Genomic DNA, 18,025 nt, shown 5'->3' with positions numbered 1-18,025 from the left:
AGTCACAGAGGATGCACAGAGGGACATGTTAAAATCTTCCTAGAAGTCACAGAGGATGCACAGAGGGACATGTTAAAATCTTCCTAGAAGTCACAGAGGATGCACAGAGGGACATGTTAAAATCTTCCTAGAAGTCACAGAGGATGCACAGAGGGACATGTTAAAATCTTCCTAGAAGTCACAGAGGATGCACAGAGGGACATGTTAAAATCTTCCTAGAAGTCACAGAGGATGCACAGAGGGACATGTTAAAATCTTCCTAGAAGTCACAGAGGATGCACAGAGGGACATGTTAAAATCTTCCTAGAAGTCACAGAGGATGCACAGAGGGACATGTTAAAATCTTCCTAGAAGTCACAGAGGATGCACAGAGGGACATGTTAAAATCTTCCTAGAAGTCACAGAGGATGCACAGAGGGACATGTTAAAATCTTCCTAGAAGTCACAGAGGATGCACAGAGGGACATGTTAAAATCTTCCTAGAAGTCACAGAGGATGCACAGAGGGACATGTTAAAATCTTCCTAGAAGTCACAGAGGATGCACAGAGGGACATGTTAAAATCTTCCTAGAAGTCACAGAGGATGCACAGAGGGACATGTTAAAATCTTCCTAGAAGTCACAGAGGATGCACAGAGGGACATGTTAAAATCTTCCTAGAAGTCACAGAGGATGCACAGAGGGACATGTTAAAATCTTCCTAGAAGTCACAGAGGATGCACAGAGGGACATGTTAAAATCTTCCTAGAAGTCACAGAGGATGCACAGAGGGACATGTTAAAATCTTCCTAGAAGTCACAGAGGATGCACAGAGGGACATGTTAAAATCTTCCTAGAAGTCACAGAGGATGCACAGAGGGACATGTTAAAATCTTCCTAGAAGTCACAGAGGATGCACAGAGGGACATGTTAAAATCTTCCTAGAAGTCACAGAGGATGCACAGAGGGACATGTTAAAATCTTCCTAGAAGTCACAGAGGATGCACAGAGGGACATGTTAAAATCTTCCTAGAAGTCACAGAGGATGCACAGAGGACATGTTAAAATCTTCAGAAGTCACAGAGGATGCACTTTGGGACATGTTAAAATCTTCCTAGAAGTCACAGAGGATGCACAGAGGGACATGTTAAAATCTTCCTAAAATAGTCACAGAGGATGCAAGAGGACATGTTAAAATTTCCTAGAATCACAGAGCACCAATATTATGGGCTACATTGTCATAGTGCAAAGAGGATGCACATGTTAAAATCTTCCTAGAAGTCACAGAGGATGCACAGAGGGCAGCATGATTTACTTTGACAGAGGATGCACAGAGTAAACTGTTAAAATCTTCCTAGAAGTCACAGAGGATGCACAAATCTACATGTTAAAATCTTCCTAGAAGTCACAGTGCACAGAGGGACATGTTAAATCTTCACCACAAAACTCAGAAGTCACAGAGGATGCACAGAGGGACATGAGTCCATCTTCCTAGAAGTCAAGAGGATGCACAGAGGGACATGTTAAAATCTTCCTAGATGTCCTCAGAGGATGCACAGAGGGACATGTTAAAATCTTCCTAGAAGTCAAGAGGCCATGCACAGAGAACATCCAAAATCCCTGGAGGGCATTCTTCAAGATGGACATGTTAAAATGGATAGTTTTTCACGTTAAAAACACTTTGTTGAATGGATTGAAAATTTCCATGTTGAGGGTTTATTTATTTATATAGCTTTTTTATAAATTAAAAAATATCAAAGGGATACAAAAGACCTCATTTCATGGAATGACCCAGCACCATATTATGGGCTACATTGTCATAGTGCAAAAGAGCAAAATCTTTGCAAAAAGACCGTAAGTCATTATAATCTGGCAGCATGATTTACTTTGGAGGAACGACTAGACTACAGTTTAGTAAACTGAGCAAAAATGTAGCTGCATGAACTAGCCTCCTTATAATGCACAAATCTAATTGTGCTGTCAAATTTTTTTCACCACAAAACTCAAGAGACTTGTACACAAACTACCTGTGAACGATGTCCCACAACCTGAGTCCATCTTCCCTGTACAAGAAGTTGGGGATTGACTCCAGACCACGTGCTGTGATGTCCTCCGGCATACAGAGGGCAGCTGTTGGTCAATGATATCAGGAACTCCACCATCCCTGCACCTCCTATACTGGCATTCTTCAAGATGGGTTAAAGGGATAGTTCACCTTTTTTTTAATCATGGCATAATCTATTTCACAGAGCAAAATATCACCCTTGTTGAGGGTTTATTTATTTATATAGTTTTTTTTTTTTATTGCAAAATGTGCTGTTTTCAAGCCTGTTTAATTCAGCCTCATGATGGTTGGATGGAAACATGGTTTATGTAATCAGTGAGAAAACCTGTCACTTCTCTTTGTGTCATTTTCATAATTGGACATGCAGTTGGGTTCTAATGGTGATCAGTGTTTTAAATATCAAACAGGGTTATCAATGACAGAACTTGTTAATGACAGACGTCAGAGCAGCTCTGTGGTTTAAGCGACAAAGGCAGGTTGCCTGATATCACAAAAATGATGCACACGCATAGATGGCTGTGTGTTATGAGTCTGAACGGTCAGATAGCACTTCAATGACAAGAAGCTACCATGTAATCACAGGTGGCTTGTTTCAGCTAGTTGCATTTTGTCCTGATACCATGTCTTGTTTTCAGGTGTTTAAACTTTCACATCTATGCTAATATGTGTCGCTAATATGGATACAACGCCTATCTAGTTCAGCCTGATGATATATTTGAGAGACAAGTGCTTATTGTGCAAATGTATTTATGTTTTCAATAAACATTTGGAGACAAAATAGACAGATAAAGTTGATCAATAATATTTACTTGACAGTTGTTTTGCCCTCAAATTGCGCTGCATTGGTATTTGTTGGCAACCTGGCAAGCCTCCCGTTTACTCTAGAGGTTCGAGATGTATCACAACAACGCCTGACACTTCAGCCTGATGATCAATTTACTCTACCGCGGTATGTGTCGCTAGGTGTACATCTCAAAACGATAACCAGCTCAGTGTCAAATGTGTTACAAGCTTTGATTTTCCCATTTATGTTTTGAGGTTGGACTTTCAGCCTGACAATTTACAGTATAGCTCGTTAGCATGTAGGGCGCACTGATTTGTGTCACCTCACTAGACAGTATGTGTTACACCTGTGCTGATTGCCATCTTGTTAGTGGGAAGGTGTTTCACGGTGCTGGCCCAGGTGCTATTTAAGAATGGGTGGCCCAGTGCTCCAGATGTCTTGAGATATGTGGAGGGTCAACACCTTTAGGTGTGGTGCTCCCTATATGAGTTCTAGAAAAATATTCCTGATTTTCGTTTTGCTCCACCTTTTTGGTTTGCTTCCTGTCTGTACGTTTGATGTGGGTTTTTCTTTTGTTTGCCTCTTCTTGGGCAAATTTTGTCGGAGCTCATGGTGGGTGTCTTTTAGGTTCCAGTTGTTGTTGCTAGTCAACTTTCAGTGGACACCCCCATGAGTGTCTTTCAGAAGCCCTCCTAAAACCCCACCTGTTTTGTTTTGGTCGTTGGTCAGTGACTCTGTTAGTTCCCCCTTCTGTTTGAGTGACATTTTTGCTGGGGCACGTAACAAAAGTTACGATTGTATAACCGTATAGTGTTTAGAAGGCCTTGTTTTAGATGTACTTCACGCTGTTTAATCCAAACAGTTTTTAAATAAGTTAGCTGGTCATTTTGGAACGTCCAGAATAATCATTTTTGGAGAATGTAACAATGCTAGTGGAAATGGATTGTATCAGCGGTGCATTTATTAGCATACGGAAAGCAGGGTGCTTATTTTTGAACACAGAGCTCTCTTATGCTTTTGAATCAGTTTCCACTAGCATTGTGACATTCCACATGTATTAACGTATTATAGAACATTATAAGAATGGAATAGGCAGTACCTCTGTGAACAGCCCATTCTCTGATATGAGGGCCTGTCTAGCTAGAGTGTTGATCTGCAGAGTGTAGCGGAAGTGAGAGATCAGGAGCTATGGAGAAAGATGGAACGATCATACATGAAATTCACACCTAAAAATGCTATGTATTGTACTGTACTACAAACAACCTACTGCTTGTTTCAATTACAAAAAAATACATACAATGAATACATTAATTCCAAATACGTCAGGTTCTCTTAATCATGTTAAAAGTATTGAGTTAATAGGAAAATGAAAACTCACACAACTGTAGTGTTATAACAGTTGAAAACATACTCAGTGTCTGCGTGCACAGCAGTAGGTATGTACCTTGTAGATGGGATGCACCATTGGTAGGTTACGCAGTGTCGACACGGCGAACACCTCAGCCAGCAGGTGAGTCCTCAGCAGGTGAAAGTTCAGCTCATGTTCAGCGAAGTCAGCGCTCCTCACAAAGATCTTGGCCAGAAGCCAGTCATACTCAGAGTCAGTAGGAAGGAAGATGGGGTTGTCTTCTCCAGGCTCCTGCTTCAGCTGTGAAAGGAAGCAGAACAATCATGGCTTGCTTCATTAATTGAGAATGTGTATATTGTTACAATTTAAAGACATACGGAAGTTTTTATAGTTGTTTTCTTAAACGAGTGTTGCCTGTATGGTTCATGCAGACAGAGGATATAACATCAATCATGAAACCCCCAAATCCTTAGTTTTAGGCTAACAGTATATGCTTTTGCTCATGCTTTTTTCTTTCTGGTTAGTTTATTAGTTCATTTCTGGGCAATTTTTATGTCCATTTATGGGACTCCTTTTGGTTCAAGAGAACTCCCAGTGACATTCTGTTAAGATGATTTAGTTTGGGTTTGGGAAGTAAAGATCTCATTCTTATGTGAGATGTACCTGGATTGCGATGGGAATGAGCTTATCTTCTGGGGTCACATAGAGCAAGCAGAGAGGAGCAGCCAAGAAGTGCTGTTTCCCGTGGATCACGTTTGCTGTCACTCCATGTAGACGCTTGTAGTCAACCAGGAAGATGTTGCCTTTCTGTTTAGGTTAGGACATTAATGAGTAAGGGAGGCAGATGTTGCCAACAACACCACCATGCCAAAGGAAGTGTACTGACACAATGTACAACATATTGTACTGTACCACACACAATTTCCCGAGGAAGAAACCACTAGAGCAATAACAGAACGATGAATGACATACATTACTCCATTTTTACAAACCTGAATTTCTGCTTCAAGGTTTTTTCCGAAAAGGGAAGCCTTCACCATGTCTTCTGTGACGGGGAAGTTCTCTGGAAGCTTGGAGCAGCGATGGATCATCATGGGGTTGATGCCGTTCAGAAGCTGGTACCCAAAAAACTCATCCTCCTTCCAGTTCTTTTCGACATATTCTAGAAAAAAACAAAATCATCATTTGTAAAATGAAACTTTGTGCAAAATAATAATGAGATGCTAATGATTCCAGTGAGCTATTTGAATGCTGCCTTTTTAAAGACTGAGACCAACTTACCATAGACGTCAGTCTTGTGTCCATTGAAAACGTGACTGAGTTCATCTAGGCTCTTCCATTGTTTCTTGTTGGTGGAATGGGTTTCTAGTTTGAGTGACAACAATCTGCCAGGATAGAGGAGGAACTTGACTTCAACATGAGAAAGATGGTGCAGTTGATTAGAGAATGTTGCTAACAATGCCAGGATGTCCCCCAGGGCTCTGTGCTAGGTCCACTACTCTTCAACATCCTCCCCCTAGGGTGATCGACTCATTCACAGGCCACATATCCTTAATATTATGTGTCAATCGGCATTTGATTTGGTGAAAAGTTCAGCTATTTGGTTATAATGTCTGCTAAATGGTTAATGGGCTTGTTATTTGATATGATTTCAGGCATGATTTGAGTGGCTAAAAACTCATTTAGGAGTTTTTAATTCATTTAGGAAAACCTTGCCTGAGGGTGTTATTACTGGCATCATTCCTATAATCCACGTTCCACCACAAACCTGATGGCCACATTCCCAACATCTCATAATATCACAATTACCTGAACTGGTGTAGGACAATCACATCTCATCTCACCGTAAAGGAAGTATTTTTAAAGGTGTATTGGGGATATGCCAATAGAGATGAATAAATATCTAATTCATTTTCTAATTCATTTCCTGCCTCTTATGGTTCTCAACCTGGTTTCCATGTTCCCCTGGGGATACTTGGCCTATACTCAGGTGGTACTGGCGAAGACTCACAAGAGCATAGGCCTACAGGTAAAATGCACACGAGGGGGGATACGTCAGGGGTACTCTGGGAAGAGCAAAATGTGACTGTTTTACAGTAAGCAAAACCATTTTGAAAACCAGTGCTCCAACTTACGCTTCGACTGCTGTGAACTTGAACTCCAAGTCCTTGGTGAAAGAGAAGCGGACCTCAGCAGGGAGATCAGAAGCACTGTCACATTCCATTATTTGGGGTAGACCCTCGGCATATATACTCCAGCTGAAGGGAACAGACACGGTAAATCAAGACGGGATACACAGCCTGTCATTCACCATTACATACAAAATGGTAGCTTAGGTGACTTCACATGAATGTATCTGTGTTTAAGAGTTATTTGTTTCTTTGGAGTTTAGAGTTTATAGTTTAGAAAAAATGATGTGTCATTCCACAAATGCTACAACTATACACTACTGTTTTTTTAATACATTGTGGACCACTCAAATTGAGTTGAGACACTAAAATCAATCATAGTCAAACATGGTGCAGTAGAGGTGTGATCTATAATACATTACATCTGTACGCATAAACATCTGTACATAAATGGACAAATAGGCACTTATAAACAAGTCTCCATTGGAGGATAAGTCGCATTTACATAATTGTTACTTGAAGATGTCGTCATTTATTATTTTCATCTAGACTGTTAAAACAATATTTTTGACTGGACAGCTGAGGAAACACATCCTCACTCCACATAAAACATGTGCAAGAGAGCTTCGATATTGCTGGGATTAAACGGTACGTACATAGGGCTCAGTCCCAAACAAGGCTATTATAGTTATTTGTTTTTATTTTTTATATTTAAACAAAGAAATAATAATAACCTGTTTAGTTTCAATTCATTTTCAGGCTTAATTTTCTAGTTTAGATTCTGTTTTCATTTGATTAAAAACATTTCTATTTCATTTTATATTATTTTGGTTTTAGTTTTTGTGTAAGGGACAGAAAGTAGCCTAGGCGTGGGAGGCTAGAAGACATTTATGTGTTGTTGGACTATAGTTTGAGTGTTTTTGGGGGATTTCAAATCTTGCCACTGGGGGCAGTTTTAAATAAGGTGATGGGTCAGGTCATAGTCTCGGTTATATTTAAATTATGAAGTCAATCTCAATGTGACTTGTCCATGTTAACAGCAATCCAATGCTTTTATTTAACCTTAGTAGTCAAAACCACATTTTATTGGACACATACACATATTTAGCAGATGTTATCGCGGTGTAGCGAAATGCTTGTGTTCCTAGCTCTAACAGTAGAGTAGTATCTAACAATTCACAACAATACACACATCTAAAGGTAAAATAATGGAATCAAGAAATATATAAATATTAGGACGAGCAATGTCAGAGTTGCATTGACTAAAATACAGTAGAAGAGAATACAATATATACATGAGATGAGTAAAGCAGTATGTCAACATTATTAAACTGACTACCGTAAGAAGAATAAAGTACCTTTACCTGACAGAAAGAGGGGAAAAACATCAAATGAAGTCATTGCACATGTGTCAGCTACTAAGAGCTAGTAAAAGTGGTGCACTAGCTGCCTATTTGAAATGTCACCATTTTCCTGGCAGAATTTACCCATCCGATTCAGAACTTTTAAAAGCCATTTCGATTTTTGCCCAAAGTTTAGTAGAGAAACAAACTACAGCTGAACATAATTTGATGATTTTTGTTTTAGTTTGTTTTAGAGGCAAATATAATAGTTTCAGTATAGTCTTTCAAACTGATTTCTTAATCATTTTATTTCAGTTTAGGAAATAGTTTTTTCATGATAAATTTTTGTTTCAGTTTTAGTTTACTATAATAACTTTGGTCCCAATAGTGTGTTTAAAAGACAGTAGGTGCACATTTTGTTACTTTCGTGTTTGTACCACTTTAGTTCATTGCTCTCTAAAAGTGCTGATTCAAAAGCATTTGGATGTTGTTTTGAATTGTTTCTGCATCTTAGGAGTTGAGTTTCAAGATCTCAGAACCAGCCTCTCACCGGTACACCTTTTGCCGACTCTGCAGCTCCTTCTTTCTCTCTTCTATGGCCTCTGGCCAGGTCTCATTGAATATCAGTTTACCTTATCAACAAAATGCCATAAAGTGTGATTATTGTCATGTTTTAGGAGGATTGATCAACATCTTAAACCATTTAAAGTATATTATTATTCCATAAAAATGGCCCGTTTGACACATTTCATAATAAACTTCAAATGACATTCAGCGAGCTGATGTATAATAGGCACAGCAGGTCTACTCACAACTTAACCTAGACAATGATCTATATACCAACATACTGACCAGTGGCCTCCCTGAACATCAGCCGCTCATTGCCTGAGATCCAGTGGTAACAGGGGAAGTTGACTGTGTCTCCCTCTGGTGTGGTCACCACTACTTTAGAGCAGAACCAGTCATCGTTGAGGAAGCAGAATGGGAGGTACGGCTCTGATTCCAGCACCACAAACTCCAGATGGCCCAGGGAGGAAGGACAGAATACATCAAGCTCTATCACCTACAGAGAGATAGATGACATGTTAGACTGATTCCAGCAAACAAACAACTTTCTCTCAATGTTGACTAAGTTGAGCCTGTTTGTTTTGTTGTTTTTCAATTTATTTATTTTTTATTTCACATTTATTTAACCAGGTAGGTTAGTTGAGAACAATTTCTCATTTACAACTGCGACCTGGCCAAGATAAAGCAAAGCAGTGCGACAAAACGAACACAGAGTTATACATGGGATAAACAAACGTACAGTCAATAACACAATAGAAAAATCTGTATACAGTGTGTGCAAATTAAGTAAGGAGGTAAGGCAATAAATAGGCCATAGTGGCAAAGTAATTAGAATTTAGCAATTAACACTGGAGTGATAGATGTGCAGATGAGGATGTGCAAGTAGAAATACTGGTGTACAAAAGAGCAGAAAAACAAAAACAAATATGGGGATGAGGTAGGTAGTTGGCTGGATGGGCAATTTACCGATGGGCTGTGTACAGCTGCAGCGATCGGTAAGCTGCTCTGACAGCTGATGCTTAAAGTTAGTGAGGGAGATATAAGACTCCAACTTCAGTGCTTTTTGCAATTCATTCCAGCAGAGAACTGGAAGGAAAGGCGGCCAAAGGAGGTGTTGGCTTTGGGGAGGACCAGTGAAATATTCCTGCTGGAGCGCGTGCTACAGGTGGGTGTTGCTATGGTGACCAGTGAGCTGAGATAAGGGGGAGCTTTACCTAGCAAAGACTTATAGATAACCTGGAGCCAATGGGTTTGGCGACGAATATGTAGCGAGGACCAGCCAACGAGAGCATACAGGTTGCAGTGGTGGGTAGTAGATGGGGCTTTGGTGACAAAAACGGATGGCACTGTGATAGACTGCATCCAGTTTGCTGAGTAGAGTGTTGGAGGCTATTTTGTAAATGACGTCGCTGAAGTCAAGGATCAGTAGGATAGTCAGTTTTACAAGGGTATGTTTGGCAGCATGAGTGAAGGAGGCGTTGTTGCGAAATAGGAAGCCGGTTCTAGATTTCATTTTGGATTGGAGATGCTTAATATGAGTCTGGAAGGAGAGTTTACAGTCTAGCCAGACACCTAAGTATTTATAGTAGTCCACATATTCTAAGTCAGAACCTTCCAGAGTAGTGATGCTAGTCGGGAAGTTGGTTAGCAAACGGTTGAAGAGCATGCATTTAGTTTTACTAGCATTTAAGAGCAGTTGGAGGCCACAGAAGAGGTGTTGTATGGCATTGAAGCTCGTCTGGAGGTTTGTTCAATTCCAGAATGTAGCTTTAATTTGGCATTTGGAACAGTACAGAGGGTTTAATACTTTGTTCACTAGGTACAGACCACACCTTCAACATAGTTTTAAAGATTTTATTGTAAGGGAATGGGTAGTATGTGGAGGATGAGGGTTGCAGTAGGTATCTCAGAGGGGAGTGAGGCCTAAGCGGCTTTTATAAATAACCATCAACCAGTGGGCCTTGCGCCGGGTAGACAGAGATTTCCAGTTTACAGAGGAGTTTAGAGTGCAGTGACTTGTCCTATAAGGAGCATTGGTGGAAGTCTGATGGCCGAATGGTAAAGAATATCTAGCGGCTTGAGAACACCCTTACCTGACAATCTATAAATGATGTCTCCGTAATCTAGCATGGGTAGGATGGTCATCGGAATCAGGGTTAGTTTGGCAGCTGGGGTGAAAGAAGAGATTACGATAGAGGAAACCGAGTCTAGATTTAACCTTAGCCTTGGATATGTGCTGAGAGAAGGTCAGTGTACTGTCTAAACATACTCCCAAGTACTTGTATGAGGTGACTACCTCAAGCTCTAAACCCTCAGAGATGGTAATCAATGACACATCCATCACCTGAGCGGAAACCAGATTGCATACCAGAGAGAATACTACAAGTGTTTCCAACACTTTTTATAACAGTTAGGATCAGCATGAGCTCTCACTTTAAATAAAGGAAGCACTGTGGCTGCCTTCCAAGCGTCTATGACAAATCCGGACAAGTCATTTAACTGAGCAGCCGTGAAACAGTGATCACTAAGGTTATTACAGAAAACACCAGTATGATACTGCGATGGACATTTTTATAATGTAAAGAGAGAGCCTTAAAAATGTTCATCTTGTCTTACTGTCATAAATAATCCTTGGTTCCTGCCTGTGCTTGGTAAAGATATGAGGTGGGGCGACATGACCCCCTCCTTAGGACCATCTGGCAGAACGCCCAGAATAAGTTATTTCAGTTAAGATAGGAGACTGTGCCAGACACATGCCAGAACCAACTCTATCAACTATGTAACATGTCTGTAACCAGAATATAAGGGATAACGGGACTGCCCCAGAAGAGAGAGCTCCTAATCGACCATTGTACTTGGTGCATTGAGTTGGTTGGAACCTCTCCAGTGTGCTGGTAATGAAGGATTATTCATTTAATATTGACTTCGACTTCAGGATTATTTGTGAGGATAACATCAAGGAGAGGAGCCTTTTCTGGGTGTTTGGGGTTAGTAATGATCTGAGAGAGATTTAAGGAGTCCTATTGTTTTAAGACTTGGGCCGGTGGTTTAATCATGTCCCGTTTAGGTCACCTATCAGGACAAATTCATACTTACTGTAAGGGCCCAGGAGAGAGCTTAGGGCAAGTAGGTTACAGGCCGGTGCTGATGGTGGACAATAACAACCAGCAACAATCAACAAAGAGCTATTTGAATGCTTAATGCTGAAAACCAGCAAAACCAATTGTAAGACAACCGAGCACTGAAGGTGATCTTTGGTAAATATTGCCACTCCACCACCACTGGAAGATCTGTCTTGCAGAAAAAGGTTATATCCAGAAAGGTTATCAGTGTTTAGAACAGTCTTTCTTAAACATGTCTCAGTAATGCATATATCATCCGCGGTAATAAAATCAGGGCATGGCAGAGGACAGGGAGAGCTTTGCAGTGTTGATTTTTTATGACATTTGAATGTGTATCAGATGTCAACAAGATCATATTGTACAGCAATTTTATCAGCTAACATGAATACAAAGCCAGCGAGAGAGGGTTAGAATAGGATGGGAGGCCCAGAGTTGTGAGTGTTAGAACAAACATTTTCTGTCCCATGGTCAGGTAAACGAGCTGGAGAACGAGTGCTCTTGGTGTAGGGGCGACGTTGTCCATAGGGCGCTGAAGAGCAGGTGCTCTTAGTGGAGGTACGTGGTTGACTTCAGGTGCTGGAGGAGCGGGTTTCCCCTGAAGTTGGAGGCATGGTGATTCCATCGTGGAGGAGTGATGGGATAAGGTGGGGATCGGAACTTTGTGTTTGGGAAAGGAGTCCTGTTCGGCATCTGGCTTGTGCAGTGCACATCCCAAAAGTCCGGACTCACATATAGTAGTTCAGGAACAGAGGGTATAGGGGGCTTGGGGAGATCTTGTGTGTTGGATCGGATTTAGCTGTGGTAAATCCTGGGGTCCAGCTGCTTAGGAGTTAAACTATGTGGTCAGGCAGCTCTTGGCGAGAAGCAGTGATCAGCAGAAACCTGTTGTATTCGCGCATGTGACAACAAAAATTTGATGTGATTTGATTTATGAATGATGGAGGCCACTGTGTTCCTGGGGACCTCCAATGCTGCAGAAATGTTTTGGTACCTTTCCCAGATCTGCACCTCAATACATTCCTGCCTCGGAGCTCTACGGACAGTTCCTTCGACCTCATGGCTTGGTTTTTGCACTGACATGCACAGTCAACTGTGGACCCTACATAGACAGGTGTGTGCCTTTCCAAATCATGTCCAATCAATTGAATTTACCAAAAGGTGGACTCCATTCAAGTTGTAGAAACATCTCAAGGTTGATCAATGGAAACAGGATGCACTTGAGCTCAATTTTGAGTATCACAGAAAAGGGTCTGAATAGTTATGTAATTAAGGAATGTGTTTTTTTTACTTTTATACATTTGTAAAAATGTAAATTTTAAAATCCATTTTAGAATAAGGCTGTAATCTGACAAAATGTGGAAAAATCTAACTGGTCTGAATACTTTCCGATGGCACTGTATATGGAAAAGCACGTTTTAAAATTCCAAACAATTGATTGGAACAGACGACTTTCGGTCTATCAACAGTTTTGGGGGACAGTCCTACTCCACATATACTTCCACACACAGATGGATTGTGGTAATCATTGGAGCAAACCCAAATAAAATTTGGGGGATGCATGCCAGCAAAGCCACTACACAACACAACACTAAACAATACATTCATTGCACTATAACGGTAACGAACAGTGCCCACAAACCTTTAGGGCCTACATAAAGCTGTCCCAGGAACAAAATCCCCACACCTTGCCACTCCTACTACACCTGGCTATCAACGGAGCCTTGTCTGGCAGTGAATCAGTTCATTCATTTGCTGCCTTTAAAAACATAGCTGATATGGCTGACTTGCTTAAATTAATGTGGTTCCTACTGACAATTGAGGTGTGCAAACTATGGCATAAGGGGACTACAAGCAAATAAGAGTCAATCAGATCATTTCGATTAAGACAATGAGTGAGCTAGGATGGATCTAGTCAATAACTTTTTGTTCAGCACTTTTGAAATGTACAGAATTCAGAACATGGGCCGTTCTTACAGTGTTCTCCCTGTACACCAAGTCAGAACAGTAAGATAAATAAAGGGTGCATATAGGCAGACAATGAAAGCTTTTACAATATTTGATGAATACATTTCTCTGAAACAGATTAGCAGCTAATGTGCACCACCAAGTCAGAACAGTAGGTGAAATTAAGAGGGCAAAATAGACCAAATTATTAGGGTGAGGCACATGGGCTTCTAACAGCTTACTACACAACATACACTTAGTATTACTTTCTTAGCTACAGTATACATCTCTCTCTGGCATATTACATCATGTATGGAGCAGCATACATGAGTCATCAAACATTGTCAAAGTCTGGCATTCTCTGGATTTACTGTGCTTTCAAGACAACTGGGAATTTGGGGGAAAAACAAGGTCGTATCTCTAGAAAGAGGCCCGAGCTCCCGACTTGGATTACCATTCAAAATGTATTTTTCCAGTCGGAACTAGTTTTTTCCTGAGTTCCCAGTTGTCTTGAACTCAATGAAGTCAGATTTCCCAGTTCTGAGTTGAAAGTTGTTTTGAGCACGACAGAAATCATGCTGGATTGACAGCATTGCCAATGTTGAATGTTTATCCTTTTAAGCTTGGAAAAGAAAACCATAAACTGAGAATTGGGACCACACACCAACTCCACCGAATAGCAGGCTAGCGACTGCTTTGTAATGCTTGCAGTTAGCCACTGATTCCTTCCAAAGCACACATTGTTCAATTTGCGATTTCCAACTTGATGTGTAATGTTTATGGCCGATGAGCACCGATGCGTTTTGTCGATCATTTCTCTTCAATATTTCTCTTCATATGACAAGGATTAAACATGATTTGGTAGTAGATTGTCGACTTGATTCATGACTGCTAGCTAAGATTTTGAAAGTATGATGGTCAGCTACTGTAGATAATGTGATTTCACGTAATTTTATCTGTGGCCAAAGACTTTGAGCCTTCTTGGATAGGCACTTCTAATGTAACTCTATGGCAGCACTCAATAGGCTTGAATTTTCGAGCTCTACCCTTAGATTTAGTGTGTCCCCATGAATGACAGAACACTGAGCCACTCACAGCGCAATTAGAGAGCGTTACCAACCCCTATGCTCTGTATTTTCCGCTGGCTGCCCCACCACCACAAAAAGCACTGAGCTAGGCTGAAGCACCTGTATTTTGGAGCTGCCTTACTCAAGAAAGAAAAAATAGGACATTTAAGTATGGAGGCTTTATTACCTCAATAATTTTTTATTTTATTTTGCATTGTTTTTGCTAACTACACTGCTAAAAAAAATACAGGGAACACTTAAACAACACAATGTGACTCCAAGTCAATCACACTTCTGTGAAATCAAACTGTCCACTTAGGAAGCAACACTGATTGACAATAAATGTCACATGCTGTTGTGCAAATGGAATAGACAACAGGTGTAAATTATGGGCAATTAGCAAGACACCCCCAATAAAGGAGTGGTTCTGCAGGTGGTGACCACAGACCACTTCTCAGTTCATATGCTTCCTGGCTGATGTTTTGGTCACTTTTGAATGCTGGCGGTGCTTTCACTCTAGTGGTAGCATGAGACGGAGTCTACAACACACACAAGTGGCTCAGGCAGTGCAGCTCATCCAGGATGGAACATCAATGTGAGCTGTGGCAAGAAGGTTTGTTGTGTCTGTCAGCAAACCTAGCATGGAGGCGCTACCAGGAGACAGACCAGTACATCAGGAGACGTGGAGGAAGCCATATGAGGATAACAACCCAGCAGCAGGACCGCTACCTCCGCATTTGTGCAAGGAGGAGCAGGAGGAGCACTGTCAGAGCCCTGCCCTCCAGCAGGCCAAAAATGTGCATGTGTCTGCTCAAACGGTCAGAAACAGACTCCATGAGGGTGGTATGAGGGCCCGACGTCCACAGGTGGGAGTTGTGCTTACAGCCCAACACCGAGCAGGCGTTTGGCATTTGCCAGAGAACACCAAGATTGGAAAATTTGCCACTGGCGCCCTGTGCTCTTCACAGATGAAAGCAGGTTCACACTGAGCACATGTGACAGACGTGACAGAGTCTGGAGACGCCGTGGAGAACGTTCTGCTGCTTGCAACATCCTCCAGCATGACCGGTTTGGCGGTGGGTCAGTCATGGTGTGGGTGGCATTTCTTTGGGGTGCCGCACAGCCTTCCATGTGCTCGCCAGATGTTGCCTGACTGCCATTAGGTACCGAGATGAGATCCTCAGACATCTTGTGAGACCATATGCTGGTGCGGTTGGCCCTGGGTTCCTCCTAATGCAAGACAATGCTAGACCTCATGTGGCTGGAGTGAGTCAGCAGTTCCTGCAAGAGGAAGGCATTGATGCTATGGACTGGCCCGCCCGTTCCCAGACCTGAATCCAATTGAGCACATCTGGGACATCATGTCTCGCTCCATCCACCAATGCCACGTTGCACCACAGACTGTCCAGGAGTTGGCAGATGCTTTAGTCCAGGTCTGGGAGGAGATCCCTCAGGAGACGATCCGCCACCTCATCAGGAGCATGCCCAGGCATTGTAGGGAGGTCATACAGGCACGTGGAGGCCACACACCTTACTGAGCCTCATTTTGATTTGTTTTAAGGACATTACATCAAAGTTGGATCAGCCTGTAGTGTGGTTTTCCACTTTAATTTTGAGTGTGACTCCAAATCCAGACCTCCATGGGTTGATACATTTGATTTCCATTGATATGTTTTGTGTGATTTTGTTGTCAGCACATTCAACTATGTAAAGAAAAAGTATTTAATAAGGATATTTCATTCATTCAGATCTAGGATGTGTTATTTTAGTGATCCCTTTATTTTTTGAGCAGTGTATTATGTGACACATACTAATGCCAAAATAACATACAAAAAAGCTAGAATTTATTTAATTGGGGCTCAAAACATGCCCAGGGGGCTCAAAACATGCCCAGGGGGCTCAAAACATGCCCTGAATGTTGATTCTCAACTGGGTATAATACAACTTTTGGAGAACTTGGGATGGGATACTCTCCCCTTGTTCCAACCAGTTTAAACCCCCCGAGTGTCTATGTCTGCGCCCCTGCAGAAATCGAATTAGCATAAACAAAAATCCCCATCAAAATCCATCAGTTTAAGATAGAGATCATATTTTGCATGGGCTGCATCTCAATCCATCGCATCCACCAATGTTCAGCATCTAGGGTGAAAGGTGACAGAGCCTGAGCTGTGTTTGTCAGACCATGAGACACCCCAAAAATCTGTCTTCTCACAAAAACGTCTGTAGCTTCCGAACAGTTTGGCCTGCAAACTATTCTGACCCCTCTATGGAAAGATGAGACTATCACAAACATGTGTTTTGCTCTAGGAAGCCTGCAAGCTTCACAAGACTAGATTAAAGGTAGCGGGGAACTAGTTACAAAAAATGAATGGAAGTATATATGAAGATAGTTTAGTGCCTAAAATAAGGGGTTAACTACATGTAAAAATCATATATATAAATAGTTTCCTGACATTTCTTATATCTCTCAGATATAGGACAGATACTTCAGAGCAAACTTCCTTTAGATAATCTGTTCATCTATGTATGAAGTTTTCTATGGGCTAAGAGCAGTAAGGCCAAACTCAACGTTTCATCAAATATTTTGGGGTGTATAAAAGGGGTCCTACAATTCTAATAGCTAAATTATCCTGGGTATGATCATCTTAAAACTTGTTAGGGACGTGGTCCCGTGGTGGGAACATCAATCAGCGGAAATGTTCAAGAGTGCCACCTATAGAGGTTGATAAAACTCAAACGTTCATTAAAATGGACATACAATGTACTGAATTAAAGCTACACTCGTTGTGAATCTATCCACCAAGTCAGATTTGTAAAATGCTTTTCGGCGAAAGCATGAGAAGCTATTATCTGATACCATGCACCCTCAAAATACTGCAACGTCACCTAACACGACAGATTTTGCGTTAGCCGGCGCAAACCAAAACGCAGAAATAAAATATAAAACATTCATTACCTTTGACGAGCTTCTTTCTTGGCACTCCTAAATGTCCCAATAAACATCATTTAGGTCTTTTTTAGATTAAATCGGTCCATATATAGCTTAGATAATGATCTAAGAATACTGTGTGAACAACGGAAAAAATAGCTTTTTCTAACGTAACGTCATTTTTTTTAATTAAAAAGTTGACGATAAACTTTCACAAAACACTCCGAAATACTTTTGTAATGCAACTTTAGGTATTAGTACACGTTAATAAGCGATCAAATTCATTAGTAGGCGATGTAAATTCTATAGATGTCCGTCTCGAAAAAATGTCTTGGAGAGAGCTCGAGCAAAACATCCGGTCGGAGACCGGAGGGAATCGGTTCCCTTGTGTCGGTTTGACCAAGAATCAAATCCGAATCAAATGACAAGACTCTAGACATCGTGTGGAAGCTGTAGGCACTGCAACCTCGGCCTAATTTAATTTGGTTCACTTTGAACAATTCCTTGAAGTCGCGCATGGATATTTATTTCCATTTTCAGTGATCAGATTTTCATGCACTTTTCAATGAAACACACATTCTGTTATAGTCACAGCCGTGATTTAACCAGTTTTAGAAACGTCTGAGTGTTTTCTATCCCACATACAAATCATATGCATATACTATATTCCTGGCATGAATAGCAGGGCGCTGAAATGTTGCGCGATTTTTAACAAAAAGCTGCGAAAAGCTGCTTAAATTCTCGACTTC

The 18,025-nt window shown here is 41.2% G+C and overlaps 1 pseudogene; it reads right to left on the bottom strand.

Moving 5' to 3' along the window:
* The window catches only part of LOC118375025 (hydroperoxide isomerase ALOXE3-like), a 38,131-nt pseudogene that overhangs the window by 19,104 nt on the left and 1,002 nt on the right, over positions 1–18,025 (bottom strand).

The sequence above is a fragment of the Oncorhynchus keta genome, unplaced genomic scaffold (assembly GCF_023373465.1).
Source record: "Oncorhynchus keta strain PuntledgeMale-10-30-2019 unplaced genomic scaffold, Oket_V2 Un_scaffold_5722_pilon_pilon, whole genome shotgun sequence".
Lineage (NCBI taxonomy): Eukaryota > Metazoa > Chordata > Actinopteri > Salmoniformes > Salmonidae > Oncorhynchus > Oncorhynchus keta.
This window is presented reverse-complemented; position numbering and strand designations above follow the sequence as displayed.